At 39.4% G+C, this 22,374-nt stretch overlaps 1 long non-coding RNA gene across 1 annotated transcript; it reads right to left on the bottom strand.

The window, feature by feature from the left end:
* Positions 1-11,130: 11,130 nt before the first annotated feature.
* LOC148017708 (uncharacterized) lies at positions 11,131-12,049 on the bottom strand. Its single transcript, XR_015687703.1, has 2 exons — positions 11,591-12,049; positions 11,131-11,303 (listed from the first exon to the last, which is right to left on the bottom strand). It is a non-coding gene; the product is annotated as an uncharacterized LOC148017708 (long non-coding RNA).
* Between the last annotated feature and the right edge of the window lie 10,325 nt (positions 12,050-22,374).

The raw sequence follows: 22,374 nt of genomic DNA, 5'->3' as shown, positions 1-22,374 counted from the left end.
TCAACTTGAAATAGATCGTTTCTCTTGGAAGGGTATGCTGAGAAAGCCAACAAAAAATCAACAATTTTCAAGCCTTGTACTGCTACCATGTTGGAGTTAATGATTCTAATCTCATAAGTACATGTGGATCCTTGATGTGATGAGTCCAAGCATGCAAGAATAACATCAGATTAATTTTTGTTTTATGCTTCAACATTTGCATCCATACCATGTCATCAGTTTTTTTGTCAATACATGGATTTTGACTCTAAAGAATTGACATCAGGCCTTGATAGCTAAAGTTAGAATTTTTCTTTTTGCCTCACAAATGTTGAGCCATGCTTTTTTTAAGTTGTCACATATACATCATGGTAAGTAAATTAGTAATAAAGATATGAAGCGTTCGCAATTTGTGGATATCTCGAACCTGGCTACTGAGAGCTAAGCTAGCATTTAGTGATTTATGTTTGTTTTTCACTTACAAAACAATATATATTTAAGGTGAACACATGTATTTTTTCAAATATGACATGCGTGGTTATGGCACACATGATTTAGTGATGTGCCTATGTTGACCATATGTTTTTGCAAGTTATTTTGAAGCTGAATGTGAGGAAACATTGGTTTAGTTTCACTGATTAGGTTTTTACTCTAAAGTTTAATATTTTTCTCTCCTCGTTTTACTGGGCCTTTTGCATTGTATGTGTGTTTGTGGAATAATTATGGACATTTTACTTATTGGGAGTGTCTTTGTATTGTCTCGCTGATAATAAGAGTAGGTTAATTGGCGTTCTCTTACTGCTAGCAGTAGTTTTTCTACTCATTCCTCTGTTGATAGTTTGGACTCTAGTTGGTATTTGCATGTGGAAGCAATGTCTTTGACAAAAGTTTTGCAAATCGATGAAACTGAATGATGGTAATGTGATCTGAATTATTGTGCAAGCTGGAATAAATGAAGATGTTTAGTCATTTGAATGAGAGCCTACTACCATCTGTTCAACTTCCTGCTTGTAGAAAGAGGACTACTTGTGGTGAAGCATGCTGCTTGGCTTTAACGTGAAGTCTTGTGGGTACATATGGTGTAAATCCTGTTAAGTGATCAACCAGGCTCAAGGCTTTGATTGGCTAGGAGTAGTGATCTTGAAGTAATTACGTTGTGTCACTATAGCGAGTGTATAAAGCTCCATGCCTTTGCTTAGGGGTTTATGTCGATTATACTATTTGATTCAGTTGATGTGAGGCTTAGTTAATGATAGTCTAGGTCAGACAATCTTTGCCTTGCTCATGTCACTGTCAAAAGTTGAATGGTTACACCTAGTGGACCTACTAGTCCAGTGGCCGTGATTGCTTTCTGTCTTTCTAAAACATGTATTAAAGTTTTTATTGAAAAGCTTTTATTGTGGTTTGCCCCAGTATATGATGAGATTGATTCTGGTAAACAGATTGGTGTTGAGTTAAAACAGGTAAAAGTCCTTTATAGGTGTCAGTCATTGCGATATCAAATGCGTCTTTGTTGGTGGTCTGCATCTAAGGTGTTGATTGGATTAATCAACTGCATAACGAGGAAAGTTTTCCATCCCTATTTTCATGTGGCTCACAATGTCAAACTCTCAAAAGAGAAGATTGAGGCTGTGTTGCTTCTGGTAATTTGAAAATGCCCAAGGGATTTAATTGGTATGTTTAGGAAAATGAGAAACTAATTTGGCGTTCTGACTTGTATGGAAGTAAGATATAAAAAGACCTTTTATGCATCTTTTTTCAATAATTGTCTTTACAACTTCTGGTAGGTGATTGCTAAACTTCTGAAAACATTGTCAACCCTTAAACTGGTCTATCAGCCGTGCTAGTTTCTTTTCTTTTCTGTTGAGGCAGTAAAATCTTATTCTCATGTTTTTCTCAATTATGTTACATGTAGCCCATGTAAAATATTACACGGCGCAGCGAACAGAATCTGAGAAAGAGATAGAGAGTACACAACAGATAAGAGGAGAATCAGTAAAATTCTTTAACTCCAAACAACTGATACAAAGATGGCTCTGTCCACCCGTGCGCTTCCACTGTGTGAAGCTTAGATGGCGATCTAGACAGAAGATAGGTGAAGAGCTTAAGGCTAGCTGGAACAACAACTCTGACTGGGTGAAAGATGAGTGTAAGATGGCTGCGAAGGGGTTTAGCTTTTATAGCCCGCGAAGGTCGTTAGGTCGGCCTGCTGACCGACCTACCATATGAGCCTCCACTAGTCGGCCAGGGAATATTCCAGGGAATATTCCCTTTACCATCGGGCCGGGGGCGCTGCCCCCGGACCCCCGCCAGGGGGGCCGCTGGCCCCCCTGGGACCCCCCAGCCAGGGGCCGCTTCCGCGGCCCCCGGACCCCACAATAGGGGCCCCTTTTAACTCCCTTACCACGCAACTCAATGCAATGTGCCTCGAGTTGCTACCAGCTTAACCACTCTGTCTAACCCAAAGATTAGACCCACAATGGTCACCTTTTTGCCATCCGGTCACATAGACCTCATCTGATATACAAGTCAGGACTCCACCAATGTCCGGGCTCACACTTGGCTTCTCCTCATAATGGGGGCCTTACAACTTTGAGCACCATGGATCATTGGTAGTACCTAATGAGGGTGGGGCATTGATCATATCTAACAGCCCATACCTCTTCATCATTGTCTCATCTGTCCATTTTCTAGTGCTAGCAAAGAATCCTATCCCGCCTCTTTCTATGCTCAGCTTTCTCCATTGTTTGAGTCCCTCCATTGTTTCAGTCCTACACTTGCATTCAAAGTAATTTCTACATTTCAGAGTACATAGAGAGAGAGAGAGAGATGCTACATTCCTTTCTTTAAACCCTTGTTTTTTATATCCTCTTCAAGCATCCCAAAAGACTCTTTTTTGTTCCCGAAAGATTATTTGTTGCTCCCAAAAGATCCTCGGTTATACAATCCAAGTGTTTAGAAAAGATTTTACGTTCACAATATGTAGGAATGGTTATATGGAAAAATAAAAGGCAAAAAGAAAATAACCTAGAATTTTGCACCTTGGAAAAAAGCTTTACTCTTGCTCTCGTGTTGAAAGAGATCTTGCCACAACTAGGCTTTCAAAATGATGGTGTGATTAAGCTAGAGATCTTCTTAGCCAAACTAGTCATCCCAAATCTACACAATTTTTGGATATCGACACTGCAAAGCTCCAAGTATGCATAGTATAACAATAGGAAGGGTGCTTTCCTTTGTGATGCTTAAGGAGGATACTCCTTTGTTTTAATAGAGAGTCTCACAGCTTCACGCATAGAGTATGTCAATACCAAGAGGGACTCAAGCTTGGGACAGTGTGGGGCCACGCTATATTGCCAATCTATGTGTGCGAAAGCAGGTTAGTATAGTGATGAAACTAATGTGCTGCCATGGAAAACTGTTGAAGATGTATATTAGGGATTGTGATAAGATTCTATCAACACTCCTCTCCACTTAGCTCAAAATGCTCAAATGTAATCAAAAGAGTCCATTTAATAATTCTGAAGAAACTCTCAAATCTACACAAACTTGGAGCTCCATTATGCAAACTACTTGCATATTCTAGTAGATAGGATTCTAAGAAAGCTTATCATGAAGTTTAGTGGAAATCCAAGAGTTTTCATACCAAATCTAAAATGTGATACAACAATGTATGACATGCACTTGTGTCAAATACAACTAATGATGATCCTCATGCTCTGAGGACTCTCCAAGTGGTTTTGAATCTCAAAACAACCCTCTCCACACTTAGATTTAATTATCAAAACCCAAAATGCATTGGGGTTGAAAATTACATGGGACGAGAAACGCTCCGCAAAACACAACACAAATCAACACAGAAAGAGAACTAAAAATAACAAGCACATGAAATTTGGTTCAAAAATACTCACTCACCTTCATGCAACAAAAGATTGTGCAAGAAGGCAGAAACTCCAAGAAGCTCTTTCCAATTCAATTTCAAGTCTAAAAAGTCCTTACAAAAATTGATGAAATGAAATATAGTCACTTCTTTTTTATGTTTACCTTTTGAACTCAACTTTACATGTTGAAAGCTTCAAATCAGCCCCATCAATTACAAAAATGAACCTCTATCACTTCAATTTTGAAAACTTATTTACAAAATTTTGGTTATAATTGTCCACACAACTCCCTTGACCTAATCTGGTATCTGGCCCAGCAACATCGCATAGGGTTGCAACATCGAATTGGAGGCATTAGTAAAGCAATTCTGAGCCGATGGAGAGGGTCCATTGTCAAGAGCTTGAGTGAAATTGATGAACAGCTGTGTGTTGAGCTCGTATAAGTTGGTCCCTAGAATTCATCTGAGATAGTAGCCCTCAATAGTCTCATTTAAGAAAATGAAGAAGTAAGACAAGGGCACAACATAAGAAGATCTCATGTAAAACAAAAATCCACCCTTCCTCATCCGCCCTGCATACACAGAATTGTTGCTCACTATCTCCTTGTCATTTGGCAAAGCTTGCCCCTGTAGCAAAATGTCTTGAAAACCATCAAAGCTTTGCCGTACCGTTTCATTCATGGATTTATACATCACTAAATTTCCACTAAATTGCTAGGAGCCATAGGCTGGCCTCTGAGCTCTTACCCTGGCATCATCCAATAAGTTATCTGCCAGCCATTGAATATCCGACGGCTTCAACTGTCTGGTAAAGGATTCTATGATTGAAGGCCTTATTCAGGGTGTTACTTTGCCTAATGGTTTGCAACAATGCCTTTCTCAATTTGTGGATGATACAAATGCCTTGCTCTCTAATGATCCCAGAACGATAAATCAATTTTGGACAGATGTAGAATGCATATCATAACTTCGATGAGATATATCACCCAAAAGTATTTTGAACCAGCTAAATGTGAACATGCCTAGAAGAAAACCAAATTCCACCAAATTCTTCATTTTTCAAGCATCCCCTTGTTAACTTTAGTCACAAAAATTTTTTTCTAACAAAAACAAAGACAGAGTGCAAGCCATAAATTGACCATATTTGGACTTCAAGCATAGGAGAGGGCTCCAATTTTTTTTTTCCAACCAATCAAAATAAGGATAGACGTGAAACTCAGCCGGTATTTTTGCCAAAAAATGATGAATTTGCCGGATTTTCAACTAAAACATGCAAAAATTCAATGTTTTTTCAAAGATAATCTTGAAATCCAGCCAGTATTTTGCAATTTCAATCGATTCAAAATAGTGTTAAGGCCAATTCAAAATAGTGTTTCTGTGAGCACTGCATAGGAGAGAAAACACTCTAAACAAACATTTTCCTCTAAAAATTGACTTTTTCTATATTCTTCGCTAAACACCCATCTTTTCCATTAGAAATCGGACTAGGTTTCAAGCTTGTCTTGAAGCAAGCCAGTTGATTTGCACACATTTGAGTGTTAAAAATGGCAAATCCTTCATTTTTGGCATAATAATCCGATGAATTTTGAATTGCCCTTTATCACTGGTTGATCTATACCATACTTGAGTGACTTCGCAACATGTTTTAGACAGAACTCCATTTCCTCAGCTTAGTTCTCAAACCCTCAACACAGTGCAATCCCACCATAGAACATGTGGTCTTTTGGGCACATGTGGCAGCATTTTGCAGCTTAGAGGCTGCCCCCTTCCCCCCCTCCACCATCTCTACTCGCACAGTTAAGGAGAAGGGTGCATAGCAACCTACAAGATGACAGTGAATGAGTCTATGGAGGCATTTGCAGATGACAAAAGCAGCTGTGGTGGCTGCACCACACTGTGCAAAATATATCTCAATCTCGTGCATCTCAGTCTCATAGGGATTTCTTGGCTAAGCTTACAACCTCTTTGAGTCCACAACCAAACACAATTTTATGATTTTACTAGAACTTCGCCCAATGTAAACCAACTAACAGAATCATAACTTTGATAAGATGTATGTTACCCAAAAGTGCCATTGAATCAAGCTGACAATCAATTGCAAAATATGGCATTAAAGTATGAGATTCCTTTAGAGCTATGGTCTAAGAAGGAACCCAAAAGTGCCATTGAATCAAGCTGACAATCAATTGCAAAACATGCCATTAAAGTATCTGATTCCTTTAGAGCTATGGTCTAAGAAGGAACCCAAAAATTTTCAGAAGAAGCTGAGCCCAAGTCATAAAAGTATATCTTTGTGGAATAAGTTGTAAATGGAAAGATAGACTCTCATCTTTGGCACTTGCATTCTTGTAAAATTATCTAGAGTTTGCATGTAATTTGTATGGTTTTCTGGAACATATAGAAACCAATAGTCTTGAACTCAATGTGCTTCTTTCCAAGTTGTCATTTGATTTACAATACCATTTCTTTCACCAATACCACCAAAAACAGGGCTTGGCTCATCTGTCCAACACTGTGAAGGTACTCCTAGCATTTTGAATGCCTTCATGATGATAATAACAGATTGTTGAACTCATCTCTGGGAAAAATGTACACATTAAAAAGACCTCCATAGAACAATGCCAGGAGCGCTTGAGGATTATTCAAAAGAATGCAAGGCACACCATTAATGTGATCCTTCCTCGTTCACTGTAATAATGCTTAGAGCCGCCTTATGCCTAGAAATCAGTGGGTTGTATGTATGGGCATATAGATCTTCCAAATGTGGTAAAAGCACAACCATATCTTGATTGTTCTCCGAGCCCCTTACAAAAGGGTTTTGCCCGGGTCTCATCGGAACACTGCTTAAACTCCAAGCAATTGTAAGCATTGCCATCTCATGTGTAGTCTCATCTAGAGAGAACAGACACTCTACCCTCGACTGCACTAGTCTGCATGCTTGCCTCTGACAACAGCCATGAAGAGGAAAACCTGCTTTTTCCGCCGCATCTTTGGACTCTCAAGCAATGTCCCAGATGACATTTTGTCAAATCCATTCACAGCTACTTTACCATCAACACAATTGACATCTAAGTGACTTGATGCATTTGTCTCCAATGCAACCATAATTTTCTTGAATGCTGCATCATGGTTGCTTTGATTTCCTGATCAGCATCTCGGCCATGTATACTGGAGAGATTTTGTGAGGGATCCTTGACATGGTAGCCTCAAGCGCAGGAAACATTGGGTGATCTTCAATGCCTAAATAACTGCTCACTGGCTTCTTGAGAGCTGGAAAGGTCCAATAAGACAGCAAGATGTGCATGTCCATGCGACTTGGCCGAAGAAGGGCAGGATCAAGCTTGTCCTTGAAATTGGTAGTGAAAATAAGTATGCGTTCCTCGCCACAGCATGACCATAGCCCATTAGTAAAATTGAGGAGCCCATGGCAAGTAAGCCTAGTTTTACCATCACCTGCCTTGCCTGCACCAAACCATGATCATCTTCAACTGTACGATCACCTAACTGCACGGAGCAATCAATATCCTCAACGACTACCACCGCACCGGTTTGCTTCTTGTGCCAAAAATAATTTGTTTTAGAGATAATATAGAGTTTTTTTGCATTTTTCTTTTATTTAGTATATTATAAAAGTAAAAATAGAAAATCTGCTTGAAGCTTAGTTCAAAGAGTAAAGGCGCAATGCTAGAATAGAGCAAACGAATCATCAAAGACAACTGGCGAATCTTCAAGGTCCAACAGGGATACAAAAGGGGAATCACCAGTAGACTAAAGATACTTCAAGAATATCAAAGCTAGAAACTGAAACAGACAAAATTAGCAATAGGAACATGAAGTTCAACGCAGTCATACAGATGACTATTGATACATATTTCAGCTGATAAAGAGCTACAAGGTTTAAATTTAAGGCTTCATCACACCTCTTCTACACAAGAGAGTTACATGGTCAAAAGTATTACAAGCTAAAAGTTAAAGAAAAGAGAATGTTACTTCCCAAAAAGGAGGTACATATTCTTAAAACAGTCTCCATTAACAAGTGCTGCTAAGTTCAAGACAATCAAGCTAATGTGGGTAAACACACATTTAAACGAGGAAGTCTTGTTCTTCTACCGAGCACCTCAAGAATAAACTGCTGAATCAAGGTACCGTGCATGCCCAACAAAGCACCGAACCAAAAGCTTTCCAAGGACATTACCAGCATGTTCGAGGACGGACATTGACTAGGTGCAAGAGAGTGTTGGAGCTCGAAAGTCCAACAGTCCGAAGTCCCAAAAAATTCCCATAAATATGTACAAAATCCCATAAATCAATGTATAAAAGAGTCATCAATTGTATAAACAATGATGTAATGGGGTCAGATGAGGCTTCCAAGTTGTAAGTCATGATGACTCAGTGATTATGAGTGAGTGGGAGTACTTAAGTGAGCTCCTAGCTCATTTGTAAGGACCAGTAGTGAAGAGACTAAGTAAAGCGCTAAGAGAGCTTTTTGAGCAAATCTTCTCGAGCTTGCTGCGTGCGTTCTCATTAATATTTTGTAGTGATGCTTTATAGATATGTTCTAATACTGATTAGCTACTGTTTGATCTTGGTCGTGCATATTTTTGTGGTGTGTGCACATGCCTATCAGCATAGACCCACCTAGAGCATCAGGTAGTCATATCTGGCTCTAGAGAAGTCCGTTTCCAGATTCAAGACCACCACTAGAGTCTACTCGACTAGGAGATTAGGGGTGTAGTGAGAGTCGTCACTTTTTGTGACCTGCACAAACACATACGCGCAGGTGTTCCGAGGCTATTTGATTGACCTACAAAAGTACTGTCTAGGATTTGACCATATGCTTGTGTTCCCTAGAGTCTAGCGATCATCTGATTCAAGTTTGGATCGATTCTGAGTCCATTTGCTTGCTAGATCTGATATTTAGCATTTGGCATAGCAGATACGTTTTAGGATGATTCGACAAAACTTGAGTGATTCTTGGCATAGAGAGCTAGCCTAGACCACTGTGTGAGTTAGTAGGATAGTTGAGGTAGAGTTTCGTTACCCCTAGAGATCACAATAGTTAGTTGTAGTTAGATTGCCTAGTAGAGTACACACAGTAGGAGATTAGTGATAGTGCACCGTTTGGTACGATTGGCCTGACAAGCCAGGTTATCCTCCGTATGTTTCTAGTCCATGGTCCCCTCTGGCATTGACTCATAGTCGAGTTGTCTTCTAAGGTCACTACACTATGATGAGGTGATGGTGTCCACTCTTCTTGGCTAGTGACAGCAGCACATGATAGGTTGAGTATGGATAGCCTTAAACTATATATATATATATATATATATATATATATATATATATATATATATATATATATATATATATATATATATATATGTGCGTGCGTATGTGTATATGTGTATGTATGCATACGTACATACATACACACTCATAGAGAAGAACAAAAGTGCATAACCTCCCCAAAAATGCTTGGCCATGATCTTTCCCTTCCTCACATCCAAAGTTGACAAGGATGTTGCCTGTCTCTCTTGTCATTGATAGCATGCTTTGGGCCACACACTCTCTTTCCATTCTCTCTTTATGATTGCTTGAACTGGAATGCTCATCCTTCTTATGTGTGGGAAAAAGTATGGTTCTTTTTTTCTTGTTGTTATAAGTATGGAGCCTAGAAAGCCTTCCCTTCCTTTTTTTCTGCAATAGCCTGTTCTATTGCTTTTTCTTGAATTTGATCCATGTCTTGCCTTTAGATTTAGTGGAAGTATGTTTATATTTTTGCCATAAATGTATTGGATACAACAAGTCCCCCTTTATGCATGGGTTGAAGTGAAAAACACTTCTTATACGTGGGACAAAGTAAGGGCTTTTTTAATAGCTTGTACTATTGCTTTTTCTTGAATTTGATCCATGTATGGAAGGGCTTGCAGTACGCTCCATGGCTATGTGATGTTGGCTTTGCTCTTGTGTGAAAGAACTTGCATGTTGTCCATATAACTCTACAATGTTGGATTTGTTTCATGTATGGATTAGCCTAGTCTAATAGTTTGTAGCTAAGTGATGGTGGTAGCCCTGTTGCATGTACGTACATACATACACACACATAGAGAAGAACAAAAGTGCATAACCACCCCAAAAATTCTTAGCCATGATCTTTCCCTTCCTCACATCCAAAGCTGACAAGGATGCTGCTTGTCATGTATGGATTAGCCTAGTCTAATAGTTTGTAGCTAAGTGATGGTGGCAGCCCTGTTGCATGAAGAACCTTGTATCTTAGCAAATGATATGCCGCCCATTCAACTCTACAATGTCAGATTTGCTTCATGTATGGATTAGCCTAGTCTAATAGTGTGTAGCTATAAGTGATGGTGATACCCTTGTTGCGCATGAAGAACCTTGCATCTTACCAAATGATGTACCTCTTATACTCATGTTGGTTACATTACATGTTGATACACAATGCTTTGGTCAATCACATTCATAATTAGTTATGTTGCTTTGATTCCTTGTAATCACAATATGGTTGGTATTATGTTCACATCGTAAAGGAATGCTTGATTTGTGCATAGGGAAAACGATAATTAATTGGACCCTACAGTTTAATCACAAAATATAGCACTGAACTTAAAGCTTGGATATATTTCAACTTTGGAGTACTTGTCCACATGGTAAGGTAAAGCTTAATGCATGAAAAGAAATTAATTATCCTTACATTTGCAATTCACCTCAAGGAATTTTGATATTCAATGGAAGAATAAAACTCTTTGCCAAAAGAAATCTTAGGTAAAATTTTAAGAAATGAACTTAAAACAATGACTATTGAACTGCATAAAACCCTCCTCCTCGAAGTTGATTTTTAAAGTTGTGAATCCTATGCTTTGGGGGAGGGGTAGACTCTCTCTCCTGTTAACTTAAAAGGGGCAAGGAAAGGCTAGAAAATGAGGTCAGAGTTGACGCTATCTTTCTCAAAGGCCGAGAGAATTTGCAACCCTCAAACAACACGGAGGGAAACATCGAGAGGGAGGAGGAGATCACTTATTCAATCTTAAGAACAAACAACTATTCAAAACTTTTCAAGGAACGTAGATTTGGTTGCCACTTCAACTGTTGAAGTGACGTTGAAGTGACTACGCAGACTATGGTGGTTGAACCCACCACCTTGGTGATGCAAGCCCAACCCTCTTCCAACTAAGCTAGCCCCCTTGGGCAACAAGTAGCCATTCCTAAACAAGAAATGAGAGAGAGAGAGAGAGAGAGAAAAGTACATTACTAACTCCTTGAGAAAATGATTTATTTTATTGGGAAAGCGATAGGGGGGGAGGCATGTGCTAATGCCACATAGTACATAGATTTAGGAAAGGAAAGGGGAAGGCGATGTGTGGGGAGGGATGTGCTGATGCCGCATGGCCTGGCTACTCATCCACAAGTAGTTCCCGCCATGCTACAATACCTGACAACCACATAACTTGATGAGATTCCTTGCCTAAAGTCACCATAAAATGGGATAGCTCTTGGTCATATAGATGAATGCTCTAAATCTTCTAGACAACCCAAAAAAAACTTTGCTGACCTCTAAAACAAAGTAACATCACTTTCGCATGGTCCTCCCATTTACTCTTCGCAATATTCCAAAAACACAAACAGAAAATCAAATGAAGCGTCTAATGCTAAAATTCTTAAGAGGCTTTCCGTGCTTCTCTTCGCACACTTTGCCTTTCTCCTTGCCCTATGAATTACCTAACAACCGACGGGGCAGCGGCAGTCGGACTTAGAACCCAGAGAGTTGCAGCATCGGGCGAAGTTGCTGAGCCTCTCGCTGATCTGGTTGGCGGGGCAGTCGTTGCCGGAAACGGCTCCTCCGACGTTCTGGCAGCAGGCAGCGGTGGCCTGGACGTTGCCACCGCACTTGCAGAGGCGCCTCTGCGGCAGATAGCAGAGCGACGATGGTGAGGATAGCTAAGTAGAACTTCATGATGGCTACTGGGGCTATTAGGTGTCTAAAAGAAGGGTGATGGTGAAGAGCGACGATGCCTGTGTGTGTTCTTATAAAGGAAGATGGGAGACGTGTCGAATGGTGTCTTTTTTCTTTTTTCTTTTCTAAGAATGGTGTGCTATCCTTGCAAGACTCAAGTCTTTTTTAATGCGGTCATGTTATATTATAGTCGATATAAGGCTATCTTGTTCCATTTGCCTTGTCCTAAGTACTACTGCTGCGTCCAGACTCCACGAGAAGAAAGAGAATGGTGTCTTGTCCTTTTTCTTAGTTGTAAAAGCCCACGGGCCGCCGCCCGCGTGTCGTATGCTTGCAACCTGCCGCGATCCATTTGCCTTGTCCTAAGGATCCTTCACCTGACTATTGTCCGTACCCTTTATCCCTCTTATAAGTATATATTCATTCATGTAAACTTTTATGATCATTTTGTGTTTTTAAACCATTTGGATTGGACTCGTGTGGTATAAACAGTCTCTACAACTTCATGAGTCTATTATTTAGTTCCATTTATAACCTACACGCAATGTTTTGGTAGATATGATTTTCATAGTCGTCATTTTCTATGATCAAATATTTAGCCTTTTCCTTATTGTTCTCCTCATGGATGGGTTGAAAAACCAGTCAAGTTTGATAAAATGATCTATTGGAATTTCGTCTTTCTTGGGGGAAAGTTTCTCTGAAACTTTAATGGGTCCACCATTTTTGTTGAAACTTACTCAAAGATTCATTATATCATGAAGAAAAAAATTATGCAAGTTGTGCTTTCTCAAGCATGTGAGGGAAATATTGATCTACCTCGTGTTTTGCTAGACTATTGGGCTCAATTTTGACTCGAAATTATTCCACATAAGCTAATATTCTCCATTGGAAAGTTAATCCTTGGGTGCCCATTGTTATTCTTTGAGGGTTGCTTCTTCTAATCTTCTTTAAAAAGCTATAATGGTCTCCTCTAAGACATTCTTGCATTAATATGTAAGATTGCTTAAATAATTATTCCAATTGGTATGTAAACTTCATATTTGGGACATTCCTTTCTGCCTTGAAAGATCTCATCCAAGTCTTACCAAATAATATGAGGTAATTACGGGCATACATTATCATTTCCATCACTAGAAATATTGAAATTAAGTTATTACCTCCGAGTTTCAAAGTAACCACTCAAAGAATCCAAAAGGGACCAATTTTTTTCACTTGTCATGCTCACCTAGAATCGAATTGCTTTGGAAACATTGAAACAAAGTTGTATCATGGTGTGCCTAGTCATGATATTGATGGTAGCTCCACCATACATCAAATTCTTCCCATTGATATCCAAAATGAATTTTCATTTTGGGCCATAGCACATGAAGGCCATAAGGACTAAAAATTGAGACTTCATCAATATGTATTTGATTGTGGTGAAAAAAGCGTACTTGCTTGCCTGACCTCTTGGAAAAAGTTATGGGAATTATATCGATTTCTCCTTGCTTTGGTGAGGGATATTTTCATAATGATCTCAAAGAGATGTTTGGATGGAACCTAGAAGGTTATCTATTGAGGAACAAGGTATCGAGAATTTTACATTTAGAAAATTTTTAGCTCAAGCTTAAAGTTGAGGATCCAAATTGATATGAGCTCAAAAGGAAGACCTTGTGTACATCTTATGGATGTCTTTTTTAGGGAATGGTACAATACCATTTTCTTCTCTATATTCAACAATTTCCTAGGTTTGATTACTTCATTACTTGAAGATAAAATTTGGATCTCTTAATTGTTAGACATCCTTCAAGAACTTTTTTTTGGCTTCCCTTGTTCTCTCTAACATTTGGCATAATCGTATACCTTTAAACATTACTTATCCATTCTCTATGCCTTTATGTCAATGTGAATCCTTCCGAATGACTTCACAATTCATACTTTTATGGCTAATTGACACACTAGTGCATGAGGAAATGGAATGTCTTCAAGAGTATCTATAACAATATTTGTTGGGTTTGCATGCCAACTCGCCAGGCGTAATAACCCACCAGTTGTAGTAACCCATTAACTCTTCTTTAACCTTATTCAATTTATATAATGAAAATGATTTAGGAGCAGGATGATACATAGGCATTATCCCTGAGCTCATCTCTCTCTCCCTCGTACCCAGCTGAGAAGGGGGTTGCGACCTCTTCCCTCAACTTAGTCTTGAGGAGCAGCGCGCGAGAAAGAGAGGACGCCCTCTCTCCCTCTTCCCTCGTCAACCCTCTCTCTCTCTCTCTCTCCTCTTCGGCACTACAGTAGCGTACAACAGCTGCGTTTTTTGCAAGGAGGAGGTTCAACCTGTGTGTTTTTTTTTTTTTTTTTGCAAATGAAGTACAGTGGTGGAGTTTCAAGTGCAAGAAGGGGTGTGGCAACATTAGCATTTTCTACTGCAAAGGAGGGACACACATCTGCATCACCAGAGGCTTCCACACCCTTGATTTGCCCAAAGATCATGCACTTTGCCACATGTATGGTGCTGATCATTCATGAAAGCAAATTGATTTCTCCTTTCTCTCTCCTCCTCTCTTTTATACTACCTATATAACTACCCAGGTGGATAATTCACTAGCCATAGTTCATATGCACTTGGTCGGACTTGGCACAATGCTTGTTTGGCCATTCCCGACCTTGCGAGTTGATCCACGACATTAGAATTAATTTATTTAATTCAAATTGATTAATTATCATATGCACAATATCAATTATTCGTGTACACAAAAAACCGTGCACCTTTCGTTAGAGATTCCTATGGCTTGAACCGGACTAGGTTTCCTGTTCCAAGATAGTTTCCACTTCTCTTGGACAACCTTGTCATCTATTGGCACTTTTCCCATGCACTTAGAGCCATAGCTTGTCCATTTTACCTTTGCATGTAGCCCCGGAGAGTTCCCAAAGTGGGTCTCGCTAGCATCAAAACTCATATATTTTCTGACTGCTAGTTCCAAATATCTTTCTGGTAATTTTCTTATTAACCTTGGGCTTTCTCGACTTTGTCACAGTGCCCCCGCCAATAATTATAATTATTTAAAATTTAATTAATTTTAAATAATTAATTATTACTTGTGAACACTAATAATGCAAAAATTGATTTCTAGTGCCTTGTATCTTTGGTCGGAGTGATCCAATGGCCATTGTCTTGCCCTGCATGGATTCACCACCCTTAGACCTCGAATCTTGTGGCCCAGATCACTTGTTTTACATTATTCTAGCTCTTTTCTTGATTATTTCTTGTGGTCTCCAAGTCGATCGAAAATAATCAAACAACTCTAAAATCAATTTCTCTATTTTTTATTATTTTCTCTTTTACCTAATTGATAAAAAAATGTAGAGAAATACTTTTAGGAGTTTAGAAATTAATTTTGATGACATTACCTCGCTCTTAAAAATCATAGTCGTCCTCGACTATGGGCTAAGGAAGATAAAGTCATACCTAGTCCTTTTTCCTTTGGGTATTGGATCCCTCTTACCCGTTGACAATCTTTCGCAATGGATGACTAGTCCATCGGATGCTTGAGAGCCAGAGATTCTGCAAGCATGTCTCAAACTTAGCCTCTTGCTCTTCCATAGTAGATAGGCCATATCTACTAGGTACTTGGGATCCTTAGCTGCCGCAAGCCAGCCATATTTTCTAGCATGCATTCATATAAGCCTCTTATCACTTCCTTTGTAGATAGGCAAAATCTACATGATACTTGGGAGATAGAATCTACTGCAAGTTGATTACTAGTGTATACATATATAAACTTTTTTCTTTTTTAAAAAAAAGTACTCATAATCATGAGTTAGCCAAGCAACACCATCCGCGGCTCGAACTGGGGTCCTTTGACCCACACACACACCCATTATTCACCTCAGCCAAGCACCTGATGGTATACACATATAAACTTATGAACGTTAAAAAGAAATAGAAATTCAATTTAAACTTTGTTCATACCTGCACTTACCTTTAACCTTTGATGTAGTAAGTCCTTTGCAATCCATTTAAGCTATTCTGACTCTTGTACAAAAAGTAAAGAAAGACTGTTATGCTTACCAAAAGTCAAGGGATTTAAGGAAAGATTCTTCTTTATTTTTGACATGATCTATTGTAGTCATCTACAAGAGTTAAATTATCCTTTAACTGAATGTCTTGCATCCAACGTGCATCTTCAAAAGGATAATTCTTAAACTTAATAGGATATGTCATGACAGCCTTACCACTGCGTAATACCTTGTTCTCATGTCGAAGAATACTTTTCGGCTGTAAGATCTCTTCTTGATCTTCAAATTCTGGGGGCTCTTCCGTTATGGGTTGCATAGGTGCATCCCCTTTGTAAGGCTTAAGCAGGCTTACATGAAAAGCATTATGTATGAGCCATGTTCTTGGTAGCCTTAACTTATAAGCCGTCTCATTGATAGGCTTAAAATTTGAAATGGTCCATAATACATTTTTGCTAGTTTAGCATAGTATTTCTAGTGACCCGTTGGGTGCCCTTGCTTTCCCTTGCATGTAGTTACACTTAGACATGCATTGGAAAACTTTAGCAAGGCCCAATCGTTCTCTTTGAAGATCACTTTGCGTCTATGCTTGTCAGCCATGATCTTTTGTTTTTGTTGTGCGATGGATATAGCATCTTTAACCCTGAAAGGATTCTTTAAGATCCTTGCTATACTCGTCCACTGCAAACACATTGCCCAAATACTTAACTATGAATGGAAGCTTAGGTCTTCCCTCTACGATCTCAAATGGGGTTTTACTCGTAGACATATGTATGGTATTATTATACGCATACTCTACCATAGGTAAATACTTTTCCCATTGATCTCGGTGATGTACTTTCGTGACAAAGGCTTTTAGTAGATCAATGATAGTTAAGTTTGCTATCTCACTTTGGCCATCTATTTGGGGATGATATGTCGATGAGAAATTCAACTTTGTACCCAAGTTCTTGAAGAGTCCTTTCCAAAAATTGCTCGTCATTCTTAGATCTCTATTGGAAACAATCGACTTAGGTAAACCATGGTACTTAAAAATTTGGGAAATAAAGAGGGTTGCCATATGGTGTGCTTTGATAGTTTTTTTGATCGGTATGAAATGTGCTTGCTTACTGAACCAATCAACTATTGTCCATGTGCTCATATTCCCTTGAATAGATCTAGGCAATCCAAAGATGGAATCCATCGATATGCTTTCCCATGGTGCATCAAGAATAGGCAACGTTTGTAACAACCCTGATTGTTTCCCTCTGTCATACTTTACCTTTTGGCATACTGTGCATGTAGAGACATAAGCCGTTATGTCTATCTTCATCGTTGGCCAGTAAAAGTACATCTCTACTCCTTTGAGCGTAGCTTGAATCCCTTGATGTCCCACATATGGAGAAGCATGGGATTCATACATTACTTTATCACGCATACTATGTGTAACACATAGCCTATTGCCATAGAGAAGATAACCATCTTTTACATCGTATGGTTCCACATTCTTTCCTAATGCAAACGCGGGCATCACATCCTTGAAGTCCGGATCTATATCATACTCGTTTAGCATATCGGATAGATCCTTGTGAGATGTTATGGATATTGCATTTACTCTTGGCCTTCGTGATAATGCATCGGCCATCTGGTTGTGCTTACTAGCAATGTGAGCAATATGAAAATTGAACTAAGAAAGAAAATTTTCCCACCTCATTTGTTTATCATTTAGTTTAGTTTGTGTAAGAAATTATTTCAAACTTTGATGATTCATATGCAAAATAAATGGAGTGCCTAAGAGATATTGCTTCCATGTATCTAGTGCATGCATTATAGCTAATGCCTCTTTTTCATAGATGCCTAGATTCCTTTCATGCTCATTTAATCTCCTACTCTCATATGCCATTGCATGCCTTTCTTAGAGTTAACACGGCTCCAAAGCTATGCCCACAAGCATCGCACTGGACCTCAAATGCTTTTGACAAGTCCGGCAATACAAGTACTGGTCAATAAATAATTTTTTCTTTAAGCTTTTCGAATGCATCATTTTGTTTATCTGTCCACGCAAACCTTACATTCTTTTTAGTGAGATCATGCAATGGTCCCACTATGAAAGAGAAATTAGGTATGAAGTGTCTATAGTATGAACACATACCAATAAAGCTTCTAAGCTCATGGATATTTCTAGGTATTGGCCATGGCTTTATTGTCTCTAACTTTTCAAGATCCATACAGATGCTTGATTCCCGATGCCTGATTCAAAGATAACATGACTAAGAAAGTGTATCTCTTTCAAAAAGAACTCACTCTTTTTAAGGTTTATGAAAAGTTTATTATCTCTCAAAACTTGTAATATTACGTCAAGATGCTTCTTATGTTCCTCAATGCTTTTGGAGTAGACGATGACATTGTCAAATAATACTCATGTATAAGCTCTATGGGGTCTAAATAAGTTGTCCATCATCCAGTTGAAAGTAGCAAGTGCATTAGTAAGATCGAATGGCATTACTAGATATTCATACAACTTGAAGCCAGACACAGTAGGAAAGGCTGTCTTGTGAATATCTTCAGGCATGATGCAAATATAGTGATAGTCACTTTTAAGGTCTATTCTACTAAAGTAGATAGAACCTTGCAATTTATCAAATAGATCCTCTATCCTAGGAACATGAAATCTATTCTTTATGGTTATCTTGTTTAATGGTTGATAGTCGACACACATCCTGTATGTGCCATCTTTCTTGTGTACTAATAACACTGACAAACAAAAAGGAGATGAACTTGTCCGTATCATCCCTTTTCAACCAATTCATTCACCTGCCGCATTATGCCCTCTTGCTAAACTTGCGAGACTCTATAAGGAGGCTTATTTGGTGGAGAACTTCCCAGAATTAGATCAATACTATGATCATCTATTCCTCTTTTGGGAGGCATTTCCCTAGGAATGTCATTTGTGAATGTATCTTGAAACTCTTTTAAGAAATTGGACAACTCCCATTCTTCTTTAGTTTCAACTTTAGACCCATTTGAAACACATGCATTCACTCCAGACTCTTTGACAAAAACCATGTAACAAGAAATAGAATTCTTTATTACTTTGTCAAAAGAAGATGGATTTACAACTGGTATAATGCTTCCAGCACTATTGCATGTAAGTGCATAATCCTTGCCTCTATAACTAAAGAGTACTTTTCTATCAGGGAACTTCATATGAGCACCCATACGATCAAATCATGGAGTGCCAAGAATCACATCTTCATGTTTGAGTGGCGAGATGAAGAAGTCTTCCTTATCCACATAGCCTTGAATGTGAAGTTGCAGTTTCCCTATGAGAGAAGTAACTGAAACTTCTTGCCCCTTGAAGGCACCATCGGCTTGGATAGTATATCCCATCTTGAAATCATGAATGCCCAATTTAGTAGCCAATTTAGTAGAGATGAAATTGTGTGTGGAACCAAGATCAAAGAGGATTAGAGCATCAAGCTCTCACACTTTGCCCCATGCATAAGACAGAGATAAACCTTTAGAGTGTCCATCCTCCTTTAAGACTTCCACTACGGAGGCCTTCGGAATTTCACTCTTCTTCGTCCTCTTTGGACGCACATGAGAAACATGTCCTTGTTGACCACATTTGAAACAATTGTTGTCTTTGCGGTACTATTCCATCTCCTCAGGAGAAAGCTTTGCTTGGCCCTTGTAACCTTTCTCCTTTGTTTTGGCCTTCTTAGAATCAGGAGCCTTGGAAGCATTTGGCGTTGACGCGCCCTTCCCCTTGTGCTCACCCAATTCTTTCACCTCAGGGGGACGAGGATACTTCTTTCCCCCTTGTTGAAAGTGAATCTGCGAAGAGACAATAGTATGGTGAATCACGGCCGAAATGGTCTTAGGCCTTTGTGAGTTCACATACTCACTCATCTCCTTGGAAAGTCCAACACAAAACTGTTGCTTTCGTTCCGAAAAGTGGATTCATTTGAAGACAGCAGCCTTAAGATGCAAGTCCCAAAACTTGTCGATGTATTTGTGGATAGTTTCATTGGGCATCATCTTCAAGCTTCGCCATGCCGTAAGGACCTTGTCCTTAGTGTCGCTTGAGAGGAACTGCTTCATGATGTCAACTCTCAATGCGTTCCAAGTCCTTGATACTCTACCTTGAGCATGCAAACTTGCCCACCATTGGCATGCCGATTTTTGAAAGTGCATGGCTACATTTTGGAGCTTTGAGAATTCCATAAAACCCTCATCTCCGAAAGTCGCATCATATTGTTGAATGAAGGCTAACACTTTGTCCGTAGCTCCAAAAGTTTCATCGTAGGTCAAGAAAGTGATATTCTTGTCTCCTTCTTTAAACTTTCGATATCTACGTGATTGCTTCATTGCCGCATAAATTCTCCTCTTTCGCCTTCCTTTATATCGCTTTGATGAGGAGTCAGATCCCTCATCATTGGTGTTGAGAATCTGCTAATTACACCCTATGTATGCCCCTTTGTATGGAACAACTAGGCTAGGGAGATGCAGTTCATTCTAGGAAGAGAGATAGATCCCATAGGCACAATGGATGTAGTGTACTACCAAGCAATCCTATATAATGATGTACTTGACTATCACTTTCATATGATGATAATGCAATAGTACTTGTCTCTTTGTATCAAGTGCCTGTGTCATTGTCAGTACTATACAAGAATGTCTTTATGAGTCCAAGTCTCAATCTTGAAACCTAATTCACTTGTGTAATAGCATTTGTCTTCTTTGTCAATGTCATCATGAGTTCTCACTTCATCTTCCATCTTCCATAGCTTCCGCCTCTGCCATGCTCTAGATCCCACATCTTTGACATGGTATCAGAGCCTAGACGGGCATGGCACTACTCCTTCAGCTCCATTTCACTTTCATCTAGCTCAGCTTGAGCTCAGTCCAGCTCAAGACTTCATCTTCTACTCTTTTTTCTCACTGCCCTATTTGGCAGCCATAGCCAAACCTGCACCTACCTGCCTTTGAGGCCTTGGATCTCCCAAACAAAGCAAATATCTCCACACTCTTCCTTCTAGAGGATTGTTCCTAAACTCCCTGCACTTCCCTCTGTTGCATAAAATTCCGACATTGGTCCGTCTACGCTCCAACATTATCATTCAAAGCTGAAGAACCAAAGATTAAAGACAAGAAGATTTTTCATGATGACAAAGAAATAACAAATGCTGAAAAAGACCATAAGGGCCTATCGGTCCTTGTCTCTCATTTTTTGTTTTAAAAAGCATTGTACTTGCCTTAATGTTCCTTTCATAAGCTTGTAAAAACTCCTCATGTAGCCTTGTACTACAGCCTCTGTACACTTTGTGAGGCCCCTGTTACAGCCTCTGGATGTCCACCATGTTTATGGTATCCACACTTAGCCTTTTCTGCGACAGTCTCTGGTGTTTTGCCATGTCTTTGGTATGCCCACACTTTGTAGGTGGTTCTCATTAGAGCCTCTACACACTTTGTACTTTCAGTTTGTGATTGAGGAGGGGTGTTGAGAATATGCCAATCACACCCTATGTATGCCCCTTTGTATGGAACAACTAGGCTAGGGAGATGCAGTTCATTCTAGGAAGAGAGACAGATCCCATAGGCACAGTGGATGTAGTGTGCTACCAAGCAATTCTATATAATGATCTACTTGACTATCACTTTCATATGATGATAATGCAATAGTACTTGTCTCTTTGTATCAAGTGCCTATGTCATTGTCAGTACTACACAAGAATGTCTTTATGAGCCCAAGTCTCAATCTTAGAACCTAATTCACTTGTGTAATAAAAGCTGTCTTCTTTGTCAATGTCATCATGAGTTCTCACTTCATCTTCCATCCTCCATAGCTTCCGCCTCTGCCATGCTCTAGATCTCGCATCTTTGACAATCGGTGGAAGATGGTGGAGACGAAGATGATCCATGATCAGAAGAGGAGGATGATGAAGATGGAGAAGATAGAGTCTTCTTTCTCCTCTTCTTCCTTTCATCCTTGGTCTCCCTCTTTGTAGGTTTATGTGTAGGGGTATTAGATGACTGCTTCCTCATTACATGACTTGGCGATCTCCTACTAGCCCGCCGCCGTCTCGGAGACACATCACTATTAGAAGTAATGGGAGAGTCACTCCCATACTTCTCCTTAGATAGCAAAGGATGCATAGCGTCCTCTTGTTCTCTTCGTTGCGAGGTATCCGCATGCACAATGTTCGATCCATGATGACCTTCTTCCTAGCATAAAGAAGTCGGATTAGGAGTCCCACGAGGGGGCCACTCCAAATCTCCTTCTTCTTGGCCAATAGGAGATTCAAGCAACATTTGTTGCATGTGATTACAAGTCTCCATTTGCATGTCCGGATTGCACATGGCTTCTTGAAGCTTTGTAACCAACTCGTTGCTCGCTCTTCTACCTTCATACACGAGCAAAACATATTGAGCAATGATAACATTGTCTATGTTTCTTTCATTTGGATGATGTTGTGCCATGATTTAGGGTTCCTTTATTAATGTAGCTTTTCTTTAATCCCCCTCTTTAGCACTAGAACTCTAGCTATCTCAACCCTTATCCCTC

This window comes from Lygodium microphyllum, chromosome 21 (assembly GCF_053477565.2).
Source record: "Lygodium microphyllum isolate KBCC chromosome 21, Lygodium_microphyllum_v1.1.10, whole genome shotgun sequence".
Classification (NCBI taxonomy): domain Eukaryota; kingdom Viridiplantae; phylum Streptophyta; class Polypodiopsida; order Schizaeales; family Lygodiaceae; genus Lygodium; species Lygodium microphyllum.
The sequence above is the reverse complement of the archived record's forward strand: the minus strand, read 5'-3'. Positions and strand labels throughout refer to the sequence as shown.